Source organism: Eptatretus burgeri, chromosome 5, assembly GCF_056783735.1.
Source record: "Eptatretus burgeri isolate ZD-2024b chromosome 5, Ebu_testis_v1, whole genome shotgun sequence".
Classification (NCBI taxonomy): domain Eukaryota; kingdom Metazoa; phylum Chordata; class Myxini; order Myxiniformes; family Myxinidae; genus Eptatretus; species Eptatretus burgeri.
Genome location: NC_140965.1, coordinates 82,294,812 through 82,315,622, shown reverse-complemented (window position 1 = coordinate 82,315,622; position 20,811 = coordinate 82,294,812). Strand labels below are relative to the sequence as shown.

Below are 20,811 nucleotides of genomic sequence, written 5' to 3'. Positions count from 1 at the left end.
ACCGTCACAAAAATCATCATTACCGTAACACAAATCATCATTACCGTAACACAAATCATCAATACCGTAACACCAATCATCATTACCGTCACAAAAATCATCATTACCGTAACACAAATCATCATTACCGTAACACAAATCATCAATACCGTAACACAAATCATCATTACCGTAACACAAATCATCATTACCGTAACACAAATCATCAATTCCGTAACACAAATCATCATTACCAGAGCACAAATCATCATAACCATAACACAAATCATCATTACCGTAGCACAATTCATCATTACAGTAACACAAATCATCATTACCGTAACACAAATCATCATTACCGTAACACAAATCATCATTACCGTAACACAAATCCTCAATACCGAAACACAAATCATCATTACCGTAGCACAATTCATCATTACCGTAACACAAATCATCATTACCGTAACACAAATCTTCATTCCCGGAACACAAATCATCAATACCGTAACACAAATCATCATTACCGTCACAAAAATCATCATTACCGTAACACAAATCATCATTACCGTAACACAAATCATCAATACCGTAACACCAATCATCATTACCGTCACAAAAATCATCATTACCGTAACACAAATCATCATTACCGTAACACAAATCATCAATACCGTAACACAAATCATCATTACCGTAACACAAATCATCATTACCGGAACACAATTCATCATTACCGTAACACAAATCATCATTACCGTAACACAAATCATCATTACCGTAACACAAATCATCATTACCAGAACACAAATCATCATTACCCGACCACAAATGATCATTACCGTTACACAAATCATCATTACGGTAGCACAAATCATCATTACCGTAACACAAATCATCATTACCGTAACACAAATCATCGTTACCGTAACACAAATCATCATTACCGGAACACAAATCATCATTACTGTAACACAAATCTTCATTCCCGGAACACAAATCATCATTACCGTAACACAAATCATCATTACCGTAACACAAATCATCATTACCGTAACACAAATCCTCAATACCGAAACACAAATCATCATTACCGTAGCACAATTCTTCATTACCATAACACAAATCATCATTACCGTAACACAAATCATCAATACCGTAACACAAATCATCATTACCATAACACAAATCATCATTACCGTAACACAAATCATCATTACCGTAACACAAATCATCATTACCATAGCACAAATCATCATTACCGTAACACAAATCATCATTACCGTAACACAAATCTTCATTCCCGGAACACAAATCATCAATACCGTAACACAAATCATCATTACCGTCACAAAAATCATCATTACCGTAACACAAATCATCATTACCGTAACACAAATCATCAATACCGTAACACCAATCATCATTACCGTAACACAAATCATCAAGACCGTAAAACAAATCATCATTACCGTAACACAAATCATCATTACCGGAACACAAATCATCATTACCGGAACACAAATCATCATTACTGTAACACAAATCATCATTACCGCAGCACAATTCATCATTACCGTAACACAAATCATCATTACCATCACACAAATCATCATGACCATCACAGAAATCATCATTGCCGTAACACAAATCATCATTACCGTAACACAAATCATCAATACCGTAACACAAATCATCATTACCGTAACACAAATCATCATTACATTAGCACAATTCATCATTACCGTAACACAAATCATCAATACCGTAACACAAATCATCATTACCATAACACAAATCATCATTACCGTAACACAAATCATCAATTCCGTAACACAAATCATCATTACCAGAGCACAAATCATCATTACCATAACACAAATCCTCATTACCGTAGCACAATTCATCATTACCGTAACACAAATCATCATTACCGTAACACAAATCCTCAATACCGAAACACAAATCATCATTACCGTAGCACAATTCATCATTACCGTAACACAAATCATCATTACCGTAACACAAATCTTCATTCCCGGAACACAAATCATCAATACCGTAACACAAATCATCATTACCGTAACACAAATCATCATTACCGTAACACAAATCATCAATACCGTAACACCAATCATCATTACCGTCACAAAAATCATCATTACCGTAACACAAATCATCATTACCGTAACACAAATCATCAATACCGTAACACAAATCATCATTACTGTAACACAAATCATCATTACCGTAACACAAATCATCATTACCGTAACACAAATCATCATTACCGTAACACAAATCATCATTACCGTAACACAAATTATCATCACCGTAACACAAATTATCATTACCTGAACACAAATCATCATTACCGTAACACAAATCATCATTACCGTAACACAAATCATCATTACCGGAACACAAATCATCATTACCGTAACATAAATTATCATTACCTGAACACAAATCATCATTACCGTAACACAAATCATCATTACCGGAACACAAATCATCATTACCGGAACACAAATCATCATTACCGTAACACAAATCATCATTACCCGACCACAAATGATCATTACCGTTACACAAATCATCATTACGGTAGCACAATTCATCATTACCGTAACACAAATCATCATTACCGTAACACAAATCATCGTTACCGTAACACAAATCATCATTACCGGAACACAAATCATCATTACTGTAACACAAATCTTCATTCCCGGAACACAAATCATCATTACCGTAACACAAATCATCATTACCGTAACACAAATCATCATTACCGTAACACAAATCCTCAATACCGAAACACAAATCATCATTACCGTAGCACAATTCTTCATTACCATAACACAAATCATCATTACCGTAACACAAATCATCAATACCGTAACACAAATCATCATTACCATAACACAAATCATCATTACCGTAACACAAATCATCATTACCATAGCACAAGTCATCATTACCGTAACACAAATCATCATTACCGTAACACAAATCATCATTACCGTAACACAAATCTTCATTCCCGGAACACAAATCATCAATACCGTAACACAAATCATCATTACCGTCACAAAAATCATCATTACCGTAACACAAATCATCATTACCGTAACACAAATCATCAATACCGTAACACCAATCATCATTACCGTAACACAAATCATCAAGACCGTAAAACAAATCATCATTACCGTAACACAAATCATCATTACCGGAACACAAATCATCATTACCGGAACACAAATCATCATTACTGTAACACAAATCATCATTACCGCAGCACAATTCATCATTACCGTAACACAAATCATCATTACCATCACACAAATCATCATGACCATCACAGAAATCATCATTGCCGTAACACAAATCATCATTACCGTAACACAAATCATCAATACCGTAACACAAATCATCATTACCGTAACACAAATCATCATTACCATAACACAAATCATCATTACCGTAACACAAATCATCATTACCGTAACACAAATCATCATTACCATAACACAAATCATCATTACCGTAACACAAATCATCAATTCCGTAACACAAATCATCATTACCAGAGCACAAATCATCATTACCATAACACAAATCCTCATTACCGTAGCACAATTCATCATTACCGTAACACAAATCATCATTACCGTAACACAAATCCTCAATACCGAAACACAAATCATCATTACCGTAGCACAATTCATCATTACCGTAACACAAATCATCATTACCGTAACACAAATCTTCATTCCCGGAACACAAATCATCAATACCGTAACACAAATCATCATTACCGTAACACAAATCATCATTACCGTAACACAAATCATCAATACCGTAACACCAATCATCATTACCGTCACAAAAATCATCATTACCGTAACACAAATCATCATTACCGTAACACAAATCATCAATACCGTAACACAAATCATCATTACCGTAACACAAATCATCATTACCGGAACACAATTCATCATTACCGTAACACAAATCATCATTACCGTAACACAAATCATCATTACCGTAACACAAATCATCATTGCCGTAACACAAATCATCATTACCAGAACACAAATCATCATTACCCGACCACAAATGATCATTACCGTTACACAAATCATCATTACGGTAGCACAAATCATCATTACCGTAACACAAATCATCAATACCGTAACACAAATCATCAATACCGTAACACAAATAATCATTACCGTAACACAAATCATCATTACCGTAACACAAATCATCATTACCAGAACACAAATCATCATTACCCGACCACAAATGATCATTACCGTTACACAAATCATCATTACGGTAGCACAATTCATCATTACCGTAACACAAATCATCATTACCGTAACACAAATCATCGTTACCGTAACACAAATCATCATTACCGGAACACAAATCATCATTACCGTAACACAAATCATCATTACCGGAACACAAATCATCATTACCGTAACACAAATCATCATTACCGTAACACAAATCATCATTACCGTAACACAAATCATCATTACCGGAACACAAATCATCATTACCGGAACACAAATCATCATTACCATAACACAAATCATCATTACCGTAACACAAATCATCAATACCGTAACACAAATCATCATTACCATAACACAAATCATCATTACCGTAACACAAATCATCATTACCATAGCACAAGTCATCATTACCGTAACACAAATCATCATTACCTTAACACAAATCTTCATTCCCGGAACACAAATCATCAATACCGTAACACAAATCATCATTACCGTCACACCAATCATCATTACTGTAACACAAATCACCATTACCGTCACACAAATCACCATTACCGTAACACCAATCATCATTACCGTAACACAAATCATCATTACCGTAACACAAATCATCATTACCGTAACACAAATCACCATTACCGTAACACAAATCACCATTACCGTAACACAAATCATCATTACCGTAACACAAATCATCATTACCGTATCACAAATCACCATTACCGTAACACAAATCATCATTACCGTAACACAAATCATCATTACCGTAACACAAATCATCATTACCTTCACACAAATTATCATCACCGTAACACAAATCATCATTACCGTAACACAAATCATCATTACCGTAACACAAATCATCATTACCGTAACACAAATCATCATTACCGTAACACAAATCATCATTACCGTAACACAAATTATCATCACCGTAACACAAATTATCATTACCTGAACACAAATCATCATTACCGTAACACAAATCATCATTACCGTAACACAAATCATCATTACCGGAACACAAATCATCATTACCGGAACACAAATCATCATTACCGGAACACAAATCATCATTACCGTAACACAAATCATCATTACCATAACACAAATCATCATTACCGGAACACAAATCATCATTACCGGAACACAAATCATCATTACCGGAACACAAATCATCATTACCGGAACACAAATCATCATTACCATAACACAAATCATCATGCACATTACAACAAAATCATCATTACCGTAACACAAATCATCATTACCGTAACACAAATCATCATCACCTGAACACAAATGATCATCACCTGAACACAAATCATCATTACCAGAACACAAATCATCATTACCAGAACACAAATCATCATTACCAGAACACAAAGCATCATTACCGTAACACAAATAATCATCACCGTAACACAAATAATCATTACCGTAACACAAATCATCATTACCGTAACACAAATCATCATTACCGTAGCACAATTCATCATTACCGTAACACAAATCATCATTACCGTAACACAAATCTTCATTCCCGGAACACAAATCATCATTACCGTAACACAAATCATCGTTACCGTAACACAAATCATCATTACCGGAACACAAATCATCATTACTGTAACACAAATCTTCATTCCCGGAACACAAATCATCATTACCATAACACAAATCATCATTACCGTAACACAAATCATCAATTCCGTAACACAAATCATCATTACCGTAACACAAATCATCATTACCGTAACACAAATCATCATTACCATAGCACAAATTATCATTACCTTAACACAAATCATCATTACCATAACACAAATCATCATTACCGGAACACAAATCATCATTATCGGAACACAAATCATCATTACTGTAACACAAATCATCATTACCGTAACACAAATCATCATTACCGTAACACAAATCATCATTACCGTAACACAAATCATCATTACCGGAACACAAATCATCATTACCATAACACAAATCATCATTACCGGAACACAAATCATCATTACCGGAACACAAATCATCATTATCGGAACACAAATCATCATTACCGTAACACAAATCATCATTACCGTAACACAAATCATCATTACCGTAACACAAATCATCATTACCGTAACACAAATCATCATTACCGTAACACAAATCATCATTACCGTAACACAAATCATCATTACCGTAACACAAATTATCATTACCGTAACACAAATTATCATTACCTGAACACAAATCATCATTACCGTAACACAAATCATCATTACCATAACACAAATCATCATTACCGGAACACAAATCATCATTACCGAAATACAAACCATCATTACTGTGACACAAATCATTATCGTGACACAAATCATCATTACCGTAATACAAATCATCATTACCGTAAAACAAATCATCATTACCGTGAAACAAATCATAATTACCATAATACAAATCATCATTACCGCAACACATATCATAATGACCGTAACACAAATCATAATGACCGTAACACAAATCATCATTACCGTAACACAAATCATCATTTCCGAAACACAAATCATCATTACCGTAACATAAATCATCATTACCGTAACACAAATCATCAATACCGTAACACCAATCATCAATACCGTAACACAAATCATCATTACCGTAACACAAATCATCATTACCGGAACACAATTCATCATTACCGTAACACAAATCATCATTACCGTAACACAAATCATCATTACCGTAACACAAATCATCATTGCCGTAACACAAATCATCATTACCAGAACACAAATCATCATTACCCGACCACAAATGATCATTACCGTTACACAAATCATCATTACGGTAGCACAAATCATCATTACCGTAACACAAATCATCAATACCGTAACACAAATAATCATTACCGTAAAACAAATCATCATTACGGTCACACAAATCATCATTAACATCACACAAATCATCATTACCGTAACACAAATTATCAATACCGCAACACAAATCATCATTACCGGAACACAAATCATCATTACCGGAACACAAATCATCATAACCGTAACACAAATCATCATTACCGTAGCACAATTCATCATTACCGTAACACAAATCATCATTACCATAGCACAAATCATCATTACCGTAACACAAATCATCATTACCGTAATACAAATCTTCATTCCCGGAACACAAATCATCATTACCGTAACACAAATCGTCATTACCGTAGCACAAATCATCATTACCGTAACACAAATCCTCAATACCAAAACACAAATCATCATTACCGTAGCACAATTCATCGTTACCGTAACACAAATCATCATTACCGTAACACAAATCATCATTACCGTAGCACAAATCATCATTACCCTAACACAAATCATCATTACCGTAGCACAATTCATCATTACCGTAACACAAATCATCATTACCGTAACACAAATCATCATTACTGTAACACAAATCTTCATTCCCGGAACACAAATCATCATTACCGTAACACAAATCATCATTACCGTAACACAAATCCTCAATACCGAAACACAAATCATCATTACCATAGCACAATTCATCATTACCGTAACACAAATCATCAATACCGTAACACAAATCATCATTACCATAACACAAATCATCATTACCGTAAGACAAATCATCAATTCCGTAACACAAATCATCATTACCGTAACACAAATCATAATTACCGTAATACAAATCTTCATTCCCGGAACACAAATCATCATTACCGTAACACAAATCATCATTACCGTAGCACAAATCATCATTACCGTAACACAAATCCTCAATACCAAAACACAAATCATCATTACCGTAACACAAATCTTCATTCCCGTAACACAAATCATCATTACCGTAACACAAATCATCATTACCGTAGCACAAATCATCATTACCCTAACACAAATCATCATTACCGTAGCACAATTCATCATTACCGTAACACAAATCTTCATTCCCGGAACACAAATCATCATTACCGTAACACAAATCATCATTACCGTAACACAAATCATCATTACCGTAACACAAATCATCATCACCATAACACAAATCATCATTACCGTAACACAAATCATCATTACCGTAACACAAATCATCATTACTGTAACACAAATCATCATTCCCGGAACACAAATCATCATTACCGTAACACAAATCATCATCACCATAACACAAATTATCATCACCGTAACACAAATCATCATCACCGTAACACAAATCATCATCACCGTGTAACAAATCATCATCACCTTAACACAAAACATCATCACCGTAACACAAATCATCATCACCGTAACACAAATCATCATTACCGTGCAACAAATCATCATCACCGTAACACAAATCATCATCACCGTAACACAAATCATCATCACCTAACACAAATCATCATCACCGTAACACAAATCATCATCATCGTAACACAAATCATCATCACTGTGTAACAAATCATCATCACCTTAACACAAAACATCATCACTGTAACACAAATCATCATCACCGTAACACAAATCATCATTACCGTGTAACAAATCATCATTACCGTAACGCAAATCATCATTACGTGTAACAAATCATCATTACCCTAACACAAATCATCATTACCGTGTAACAAATCATCATTACCGTAATGCAAATCATCATTACCCTAACACAAATCATCATTACCGTGTAACAAATCATCATTACCAAAACACAAATCATCATTACCGAAACCAAATCATCAGTATCGTAACGCAAATCATTACCGTAATGCAAATCCTCATTACCGTAACACAAATCATCATTACCGTAACACAAATCATCATTACCGAAACGAAACTAAAACGTTACGGTAATGGTGTTACGGTAATGGTGTTACGGTAATGGTGTTACGGTAATGATGTTCCGGTAATGGTGTTCCGATAATGATGTTACTAAAATGGTGTTACGGAAATGACGAAATCAACATACAACGCCTCGTAGTGACAAAAACCGGGAAGCAGACACACCGTGACTTGTCAAAAACGTTAGCATTTAAAAGCATTCTCCACGTCCGTGTACATAATATCTGTTGAAATTCATATGTATGGTCAATCGGGGATGTACGGTAGTGACGTTGAATAAGCATACGGACTCACCTTGCCAACTTTTGGGGAGTTTTTGCATCCAAACTGCACCGACCAAACATGAAAAATAATTCTAAAATGGGGGTACAAGAACCGAACGCCGTGTCACGATCACTTGATGTAATCGCTAAATTGGCTCACAGTTCGAACATTCACGGGTAGGGCGTTTTCATTCAGGAAATGACAAAATTGAGTGACGGGCACAAAGTCCACTGTCTTGCAAAACTTGTACAGTTTCCGACGGAATTTAGACTCTAATACGGAAGATATTGAATTGAGAAGGAACCCAACATGAATACTCATAAAATTCGGAGAGTTTATTAACGTTTTTTTGGGACATGAACATGGCACTGTGGGTATTGTGACTGCAAAAATTGTATCAGACTGAGAGAACAAACTCATTTTTTCCTATTTATTGTAATTTTATGATCTCAAAACGATGGGATTATTTGAACGCTACCCAGGGCAATGATATATGGTCCATAACTTCGCCGAAAATGCCTGAAATTTCATGAAATGAGGCCACTTAAAGACATGTGACATCAATCTGTCAATTATGTGAGAATGACCCGCATCCAATGTGGGATCCCTTTTACTTTAAAGCCAGTCTTCACCGCACACGCAGCAGTTAATGAAATATAATGAATTCATTCGAGTAATAACTTTATCCACAAAGAGTTGCTGCTTCATGTAGAACAACCCAGGAGACATCGCAAAGTTTAATCGCCCGTGAAATAAACATTGCAGATAATAATCTGCCATGTTGCCTGCTCGTGTGTGCACACATTACGTGGTGAAGTTACCCAGGATACGCCTTCAGACCGCAAAGAGGGAGGTGGCCGAACATGCACCTGATGAAGGATATAATTAAACAAAGCTCTTAATGATCTTCAAAAGAAGTGTTTAAATTAACCCAAACATCCAATTTTCACTCTTGCACTTCCTTGGAGTTCCCTGAGTTTGCCTGCAAAGTTTCAGGCTGCGAGGTTGCATGGTTTTGTAGATATGGAGGAGAAACACACACACACACACACACCTATTTATTATTATGGATAACAACTCGGTTCTGGTGGGATGGTGCAGAGGTAGTGCACTGAACTGCACGATGTCTAGTTTGGGTACGATTCCTGACCCAACCCGAGTATAAACTGTCTTATGGATTATTTGCAGGCAGTGAGTTGCATCACTTCAAGTTGTATGCCATCCCTGTGATGGACGTTAAGCTGAGTGTCCTGTGTGTGCTTGTATTAGTGTGTGGATGTTGAAGATCCCCACCATGAAGGGTAGACGAGTGATTGCTGACACCCTGAACAAACCATCAATTCCTGCCCAACTCAACTCCGCTCCAATATCAGGCCTGGTCAGCTGATTCTTGAAACACTTGGGCCAAACCTCCCCCTTGGCTAACCCCACAATTAAATGGGAATAATTCATCGCGGAACCTGGAGCTGAAGAGGATCACTTTCGTGCGGTTGGCTCTGACCTCAAGAAGAAGCAGACGGTGCACATCATCCCTCCACCTCACCTATCCCCACCTCCCACTGCAGTTCTTCTCAGGAGGTGCAAAGTTGCGCTACTGGACGTTATATTTCTTGAAGATAGAGATTCGGGCGTCTCCAGGCACCTCATCTCCTACTTCTACTTCCAGGAGACATTGAACTCAACCCTCATCCACCCGTCTACATCTGCCCTGCATGCAACATTAGAATCACCAACCGTCACTACTCAGCTCTCTGCACTAGATGTAACAAATGGCTCAATCTCAAATTAAATGTACAACCCAACCTTCATACAAAGATTACAGCTCGCAATGGAACTGTGGCTGACAGATCGAGGGGAAACTTTGCACAAATGCTCCCCAAGCCTTGGGGATATCAGGGTAATGATGAATAATTGATGTCACATCGTCTGGCAACTATGTCTTGGGTTGAGCGAAAATCTTTTTTAAAATTCTCTCTCTTAAATCTAGTAGTGATGAGGAATATATATGTTTTGAATTTCAACTTGATCGGCCACATGGTCTGGTAGCTAAAATGATTTAATATGTTTTGATCTGGATTGTTTTCTTTGTTTGTTTTGTTTCCTTTTAATCAATCTTACTTGGCTGTGCCTGGATGGGTTTGAGGGTACAGGGGTAGCAGCTGAAACCCAAATCCTATCCAGGTTCCTCCTGATGACTTCATCTTTGCTTTTTGCTTGTTTGGGTTCCTTCTGATTACTCCAATGCAGGACTGAACCTATTTGGTCTTCCATTTGATTTGAATTTATTTAAATCCAATTCGAAATTCAACTTAATGATAAAAAAACATCACGGGTCAGGGTCAAGTGTCCGATCGAAGCGGGGATGCATCAAAGTGGGATGTCTTGGTACCCGGTCATCACTGCCAGCAGTTATAAAGTGGCAGTTATAGTTATGTCTCATTAATTACGTAACACACCAGTACACACCACACAAAATTCACCATACAAAACAAGTCCCGGCGAGGGTCTGCAATCTCTGATTACTATTCTTCTTGTTTTTTTTTTTTAATCCAAAAGGATCCAGAGATGTTCCCCCCAAAAAAATGTAAACAAGGTAGGGATGGTGACCAGAAATGATCATGTGAAACCATCCTGACATCTTTCTTTGAATAATGGTTGTCCCATCAACCTGTTGTTCCTCGGATGGACGTTAGTTGGACATCTCATGTGCCAGCATTAGCTCATGGATGTTAAAAATCCCATGCTCGCCAACTTGAAATTTGAATAAGATTTGCATATTGCATCACTGGATTGGGAAACCAACTAAACCACACCTACCCCAGCCTCCCTGATCCATCCTTTTGCTATTAGTAGGCAAGCTATTATCGGCACCCTGAAAAAATTACAAATTCCTGCTCAAACCTACACGGGACACTGCATCCGTGACACAGCCACAACACCAGCGAATGATGCTACCTGCAGCCATGTGCTGCGTGCGATGTTAGAAGAAGCTTGTGTCCTCCTTTTTCACCCCCTGTGTCTTCCTCCTGCTCCCGAACTCTCTCATTCTTCCCCTTACTGATTTTTTTCCTCCAAGAGTCCCATTGCACGACTGTTGGTGGATTTCCTCACTTTCCACTGTGTTCTAGCTGTTCTGTTTTCTTGTATTCCAGCTCGTGCATGAGCTTCAACTTATATACAAGAAAAAGGTTTTCTCCAGAGGACATGTCCTTCCTCTGCCATTTTCAGTTTATAATGGTGCCCAAAGCCTTAATTTGGAGTCTCACAGAATACAATTCACCACTGTGGACTCATGCTGTTGTTTCCTGTCTTCCCTACATTAAAGTCCATGAAATCTAAGGCCTTCCAATATGTATTAATAACTTATATCATGAAGCCAATTCTCAGAATCTCTGTGTATAGCTAGATGAGTAGCTAAACGACAAAGGGTGGCAAGCTTCCGAACTATACCGGAGGGTTTGGGGGGGGGGAGAGAGGTGGGGGGCGTGGGGGGGTCATTGGAGGTAGATGTAAAATAGGAGGAAAGCAGAGTGCATACCTCAACCAGGCTGAAAAGTTTACGTTTTATATCGTATCGATGGCCAGATCTGCACGCGGACCTGAACCAAAATCGAATTCGCTTATTCTTGTCACCTACGCAACTAATTCACCAAGTTTTGTCAAAATCCATCCACAATGTTTTGCGATGTCGTGCCATCTATCGTTTTTGGCCCGATCTCTCAATGGTGAAGAATCACTTAAAAAATTCTCGTACCTGGACTTTCACCAAAATCTAATGATTTTATCGTTGTCATACACCAAACTGGTTCACCCAGTTTTGTACGAATCCGACCACAACTTTTTGAGACAAATGAAATTGCTCGTTGAGCAAGGAATTGCCGGAATAACTTTGTCATATCGCCATGATCTCTGAAAAAACAAAAACCTGGAAATCAATTTGGTTCTTATAAGTCGATAGTGCTACTGTTTAATGAGTTACAGCACTTAGTTTGGTCATGATTATAACTTGGAAGTCAATCGGACTTGAAATGGCGTTTTTATCGCAATTTGAAAGTTTTGACCCGACTTCCCCTGACATTCGACCCCCAACCGCTAAGAAGGGTGTTGGTGTTACACCCCAATGAGACATATGGTTGGATGCAGAATTGGAAGATGCACATTTTGGATTTAGTTTGAAGTCGATATGACCGTTTTAGTGGGCGTTATTGCGAAAATAAGAATTTCGGTTTTTCGGTGACCTTGACCTTGACCTTTGACCAAGATTCACCAAAAGCAACAAGTGTCTAAATTGGACCATGGCCGACATCTGTACCCAGTTTGGTCTTGATCGCTGAAACGGTATGGCTGCTACAAGGTAAACAAACACACAAACAAACAGACAGACAGACACACAGAATGACACACACAACCGACCAACATAATTCCCGAAATCCGAAGGATTCCGGCAATTAACAAACAGACAGGGGTGAAAATATAACCTCCGCCCATCGCAGATGTCGGCGGAAGCAAGAAAACTTCACAGTTTGGTCCATGAATCATCATCCCTTACTGAAACGGAGGTGGATACTTCGTGACCTGGGAGGACTCTGATCCACCTTCTGAAACCACCTATGGAGATAACAACCAAAACACACACACACACACACACACACATACTGGATTCAGCTAATGTTTGTGGTGATTGCGTGCCCAAATCGAGAGAGAGAGAGAGAGAGAGAGAGAGAGAGAGAGAGAGAGAGAGAGAGAGAGAGAGAGAGAGAGAGAGAGAGAGAGAGAGAGAGAGAGAGTGCGAGAGAGAGAGAGAGACCGAGAGACAGAGACAGAGACAGAGACAGAGACAGAGACAGAGACAGAGACAGAGACAGAGAGAGAGAGAGAGAGAGAGAGAGAGAGAGAGAGAGAGAGAGAGAGACCGAGAGAGAGAGAGAGAGAGAGAGAGAGACAGAGACAGAGACAGAGACAGAGACAGAGACAGAGACAGAGACAGAGACAGAGACAGAGACAGAGAGAGAGAGAGAGAGAGAGAGAGAGAGAGAGAGAGAGAGAGAGAGAGAGAGAGAGAGAGAGAGAGAGAGAGAGAGAGAGAGAGAGAGAGAGAGAGAGAGAGAGAGAGAGATTATATTGTCAGTTGCAGGCACAACTACTATTCAAAGAAAGATCTCCTGATTGCGATATGAAACAAGGGAATTATTATTGTATGATACAACGGCGCTGTATATTGTATATAAGTAGAAAAGGGTGGTTCTGGATGAGGGGTTGGTGGGAAGGAGAAAGGGGAGATGTCGTGGAGTTCATAGTCATGTCAGCAATGGAACCAAGTCCTTCTATTCATATGCAAAGCTTATAAAGATCAGTGCACTACCTCGACCCAATTTAGTTCTTGATATTTTAATTCATTCTTCAAATTAATCATTATCGTCGTGGTTTACTCCATGATCAGTATTGGTGACTTGCAAGGACATTGAACAATCTGCAGAATCTAAGAGGGAGCAATTGCAGTATCACTAATATGAATGGTGTGCACCACTTACGATATAAATATATATATATATATATATATATATATATATATATATATATATATATATATATATATATATATATATATATATATATATATATATTGTTACGAATCTGCAACCCATCGCACACAACAGCCAGAGTCCTTATAGATCAGTTATATCGGCAGGTATGTGTTTCTAGTTAGGGTTCCATCCCTTGTCTAATGGGTAACTAAGTGTACGTGCACTGCGAAGTTGTTTTATAGTCAGGTCTTTAAATCCTTAGATCCGACAAACCAACCACCCTGCCACTGAACTAGTGCTTTACAGCGCGTTCTCCTTCACAACTCCTCCACTGAACTAGCGCTTTACAGCGTGTTCCGATTTACAACTCCTCCACTGAACTAGTGCTTTACAGCGCGTTCCCCTTCACAACTCCTCCACTGAACTAGCGCTTTACCAGGCTCCCCTTGCTGTCCAATCAGGAGCGAACAGCGCGTCAACACCTGATCCCTGTCCAACCAAGCGTGCACAGAACATCCGACACCGAGGCTCCGCCCCGCTCAGGGAGCAGATAAAAGACCAGGCTCCCTTTGGAGGGTTGTTTGTATTCGGGTTCAGGTATGTGTTCATGTTTGTGTTGGCATCGGAGCCTGGTTGTATGTCGGAGCCTGAGGAGAATCACTTGCTTCGCCTGCCTCACTGCCTCCTCACTTGTTTTTGCCGATCGTGCTGGCGTCTGCCGCTCCACTCCTGGTGCCTTCGTCCTTGACGCCACGTGAAAACTGCGGGTTTGAGTCCCGCCACTGAGCCAGATCGTCGAAGACCGCACAAGGCGGGCAGGTCCAAGCACGGGCTCTGGTCTCCAGCTCACCTTTCCTCGAGCTGGAAGCCTTCAATAAAGACCCGACGGGGTCCGTTTCTTTGGGTGTGTATCTGTGTATGGGCCCGTCTGATAAGTATAATTGATAAGAGCTTTTGCTCATTGTATATTGCCTGCTTGATATTCGGATATCTCTGCCCTTACGTGCTTCCCACCCCACTTATTATTGTAATAAATTTCCCTATTGTTGAATGTCCCAGCTCGTTCCCTGTCATTCCTTTTATTGGCTTAGCATGGTGCGTGTTGAGAAATAGCGAGACAGTAAATTGTGCATTTGGACCGACAGGCCTTGGTGACCATCCGCTCGGGTTACACACGGTTTGAGCACGGTAACGGCTCTTCCCGCTTGAGGTCTGTCAAGGGTGTGAATTCCCTGGTAGCTTTGCCGCGTGGGTAATTAGGTATATTGAAGTTTGGCAATTAAGCCGACCCCATGCGGTTGAATTATTGGCGATTCATGGTCCTACAAGGGACCCGTACCTTTCGGACTTATCAGAAGGTCGCGACCTAAATTCCAGTGTGTTCGGTGGAGCCGACTCTTCTGCTCCCTCTGGCGGTCGTGCTCGCCACCCATACCCAGCCCTACATCAATATATGAATACTCGGTGAATGCACCCGGCGTTGCCCGGGTTATTTTTAAATGAATTTAATCTTCTGTACATCCTGACATGTTTTTGTTTTTAGAAAAGAATATATAAAACATTTATATATAGAAAATATAAAAAAATATAAAATATATATAAAACGTAACAATATATAATAAATATATATATATATATATATATATATATATATATATACATATACATATTATATATGTACACATATATAATATATATACATATATATATATATATATATATATATATATATATATATATATATATATTATAGAAATGTACATGTATATAAAATATATATATATATAGATATATATATATATATATATATATATATATATATATATATATATATATATATATATATATATATATATATATATATATATATATATATATATATATATATATATATATATATATATATATATATATATATATATATATATATATATATATATATATATATATATATATATACACCCTATCTTATACGTATTAGACAGATATACACACACACACACACACACACACACACACACACACACACACACACACACTGCATGCATATTGCTTGCAATGATCAAGATCAATAGAGAAGTTTTTGTTCAACTCCAGCGATTGTTCGACAATGCTCGAGTCGAGGTGGGAGACAAACTCACCACAGAGCTTCTACAAGATGGGAAGTCCCACGTTGTCCATTTCCTTTGAAGTGTTTGACTCTCTCTCTCTCTCTCTCGTGCAAGAGCCAACTCGGGGCGAGTTCACGCTAAACCACACTTACCCCGGTCTGAAAGGTGTGGGAAACGCCCCCCACTTGCTGTCACAAACACCTGTCGAGTTGCTTTTTCTGTATTCCCGGCTATTAGCAAGGCCTCCCAAGTCCCAACAATGAAAAATACGTCGGAGGGTCCAAAGTCCCAGTGTCGTGTTCCACGGGACAGAACGATAACTCCATGGTGGAGAGATTTAAGCTGATGTTTCTGGATGAGAAAAACACCTGGAGGCTTTCTGATCAAAACACAATTATCATCAAGCTCTATAATTGTTATGTTGTTTTTTTTTTTTTAAAGTGACAACACCATTAGACTGATTACCTATGAGAAATCCCTGCCAATGAAATTACATCCAATTGAATTTGTTTTTTTTATTTAAATTATATTATCAACAATTTGAGCCCTTTCAGGGCATAAGAGTAAAGGGAGCGTAAGAATGCAAGTGTTTACAAAATGAGTGATGTCTGCATACAGATGACAAGATACATTACATTTTTAAGCATGACTGAGCATACAAAATTTCTCCATGACAACAAAAAAATGATCAAGTTATTCGAACCTGGATAATGTGCTACCAATAAGCTTCGCCACATTAACAAGCTGACCAACATTACCCACATTAAATAACTCATTCGTTTTATGTAGTGAGTGATTTTCCCAATAATGACGTTTCATACACTTCTTTCGAGCTTCATCCAACGCTGGAGAGACAAGAAGAAGTGAAATTCGTCACCGGTAGCATTAGACCCGCATAATGGACATAGCTATTGAAAAGTATCAAATATTGATTTGATAGCGACCACGAGAAACAGGAAGATTATGGTTGTCAGCAAAATCTATACATATTAACTCTGAGGACTGGAGAAAGTTGCACTCATAAACTAGAAGAGCACTCAGTAGAGCACATACCTCTGCCCCATAATTCCTGTTCCATATAATAAGAACATATGTGACCCAATTCATTTTTGAAATGCCAAACTGTATATAAATCGTTTTGGCCCTAACTCTTAATGTTGAAGAATCAATTCATTAAATTAAATAATTCTCATATCCAGATCCGAATTAAGATCTTCACCAAAATCTAATCATTTCGTCTTTGTGACACACCCAACCTGTCCACCAAGTTTCATCCGAATCCGTCCACACAAACAAATAGACAAACAAACAGAAAGGGGGTGAGAACATAACCTCCTTCACCTTTGGTGGTAGAGGAGAAAATGAAGTAAAACTTATTCTCAAGTAAACTAATTTGAGCACAGGGAGTTACTGTTTGTTGACTTTATCATGCAAAATCTGCACACTCGTGTCAAGGATGTTGCGTTTGATACTTAAACCATCATTTATCAAAGTTATAGAAATTATACCATATATTGGAATAACCAGTGATCAACAATACTTTTCACAGTGGATATCCATTTAGACTGAAATATTTCACTTTCATGAAGACACTGCTAATCTAAAAGATAACAGGAGAAAATTTGTTCTGCTTGCCACTTACAATTCGCAACCACAAAATTACCATTCTCTTGTCAATGAAGTCTCATACAAGGTACAATACAATGAAGTCTCATATAATCTCTCATCACTTCAATTTTGTCATTTACCAAATATAAAATTTGGAAAATTTCGGACTTTACCTCTTGAAAAAAAAAAATGACAACTTTTGCTTTGGATACTATATTCACAGTCAAATGTCAGAGCTCACAATAATCCCTCACTGCATCTAGCGCATGCTGCAATTCCTCGGGATATTCACCATCACAATTGTCATCAACATAAAGTAACACATGCAGCCTGAGAAAAACTTGGATATCACTATCGCTCAGGAAATTATTGATATTATACGTAAGAACATCTAAACCATTGTATTGATGACTGACAAAGTATTGTTACGTTTGTGGTGTAGATGGAGGAATTCCATGGTAAAGGTAGAATTGTATAGTGTAGCATGGTCCGTGGATGGGTTGGAGACATCTCGTGTAAATTAAGTTGGGAAAATTGTCAGCTTAAGATTGTTACGTGTCACCACACGGGGGTGGCAGTGCTGTGTTAATGAGGTCGGGTTTCAGGCTAGTTTCTTGTAGTATGTGATTGCCCCCGTGACCTTTTCCTACGTTTTTACATTTACAAGGCCGGCTATAAAAAGGAATCACGTTCTTCCAACAACAAAAATAACAACAGAGCCGAATGCTTCCAAGCAGGCAAAAACCCCACCTTCCTGGCTTCATACTGGCAGGCCATGCCCCCGAGGCTGACGTCAGAGAAGAGGGAGGGGTTAGAGAGATGAGAGGGCAGTTGGAAGCAAAGCGTGAGACTCTGGTCTTTCTCCCCATGACAAAATAGCAGCGCGATTGTCGTTGTTTGTGCTGATGTGAATTTGTTCACTTACTGAAACAAGATGCTTGCTATTGTCTGATCACCTGGATCATGAAGTTTGTGCATTTGAGAAGGAGAGGAGAAGAAGAGCGCCTCTCTCGGCCTTATCGCAGAGCCACGGCAGTCACCTTGTTATGTGATCGAGGAGAAGGCGGCGCCATTTATTGTGTGTGTGAACCGGGAAATTTGAGGAAGCGGTGTGGCAACCTTGATCGTGAGAAGAAACTGCACGGCGGTTTGTGGGCCCTGGCGTTGAAGATGGTCCACACGAATTATCTCACGTATGTGACCATATCTCACTTCGCGCCATTTTGGGTGCGTTTTACCATGCGGTAGCTACGTGGTTCGATGACACCAGGCTCCAAAAAGGTAATCTCTGGACACAACGCTGAGTACCAGCATAAAGGGAGGAATTTCTTTTAACTTTATCTTTCCCCTTGTCTGTTTTTGTGACCTAGTGGAGACGTCTCAAACTCGGAATTAGTTTACCTCACGTTTCATTACCTCACACTTTGGTGTATTTTCATTATAACTCGTTAATTTTATGTTCATTAAACGTGGGTTCGAGAATAAACCCGTGTGCTTTCCATCAGATGCGCCTTCGCCGCCTTTCCTCCCCAACGCGGATCTCTGGCGGATCTAACCTCCAAGGATCTCGGCTGTTCGCGTCCGAGTGAAAACCGTTTGGCTATCCATCTAGGTCAGTGTTAATCGGCCTGAACAAGATAGTATTCAAAGTCGTGTAAATGGCAAAGAAAAGAGGGGACAAATTTTCACCCTGATGTACACCAACATTACACGAAAATAAGTGAGAGAGAGAATTACCTTTTTTTAACACATGACTTAGCATTCAAGTATAAGTTATCGACAGCATTGATAACCCCACCGTTCAACCCTGATAAAATCAGTTTCTACCAAAGAGAAGATTTATTGACCAAATCAAATGCTTTTTTGTGGTCAACAAAGGCACAGTATAATCTCTTTTGGTGTGATGAATACAAATCAACTATGGAATGTATAGCAAATATATAGTCGAGGGTACTAAACCCTTCTCTAAACTCAGCCTGCTCATCACCTCTATGTAGGTTCATAGTCTGGCATTTAATGCAGTAAACAGCTGGCCTAAACAACTCCAACGAGTGATGCCTCTGTAATTTTCATCAATCGATCCTTAATTTTTATACAACAGCATTATTACCCTGCGCGCGTGAAGAAAAAAGCATGGTTAAGCAATCGGTAGCATACT

The 20,811-nt window shown here is 38.4% G+C and overlaps 2 protein-coding genes across 6 annotated transcripts in view; one reads left to right on the top strand and one right to left on the bottom strand.

Annotated features, from left to right (window-relative positions):
* The window catches only part of LOC147026835 (beta-1,3-galactosyltransferase 1-like), a 39,688-nt gene extending 22,384 nt beyond the window's left edge, over positions 1–17,304 (bottom strand). For 3 of the 5 annotated variants that reach the window (XM_085882667.1, XM_085882669.1, XM_085882665.1), the window contains exon 1: positions 17,076–17,304. The gene's annotated coding sequence lies outside the window, so the exon portion shown is untranslated. Of the gene's footprint in view, positions 1–9,439; positions 9,597–17,075 lie in introns of those variants that run through there. The other 2 variants (XM_085882666.1, XM_085882668.1) reach the window with 2 other exon arrangements.
* The window catches only part of LOC147026833 (G protein-signaling modulator 2-like), a 109,012-nt gene that overhangs the window by 48,250 nt on the left and 39,951 nt on the right, over positions 1–20,811 (top strand). The window lies entirely within an intron of this gene.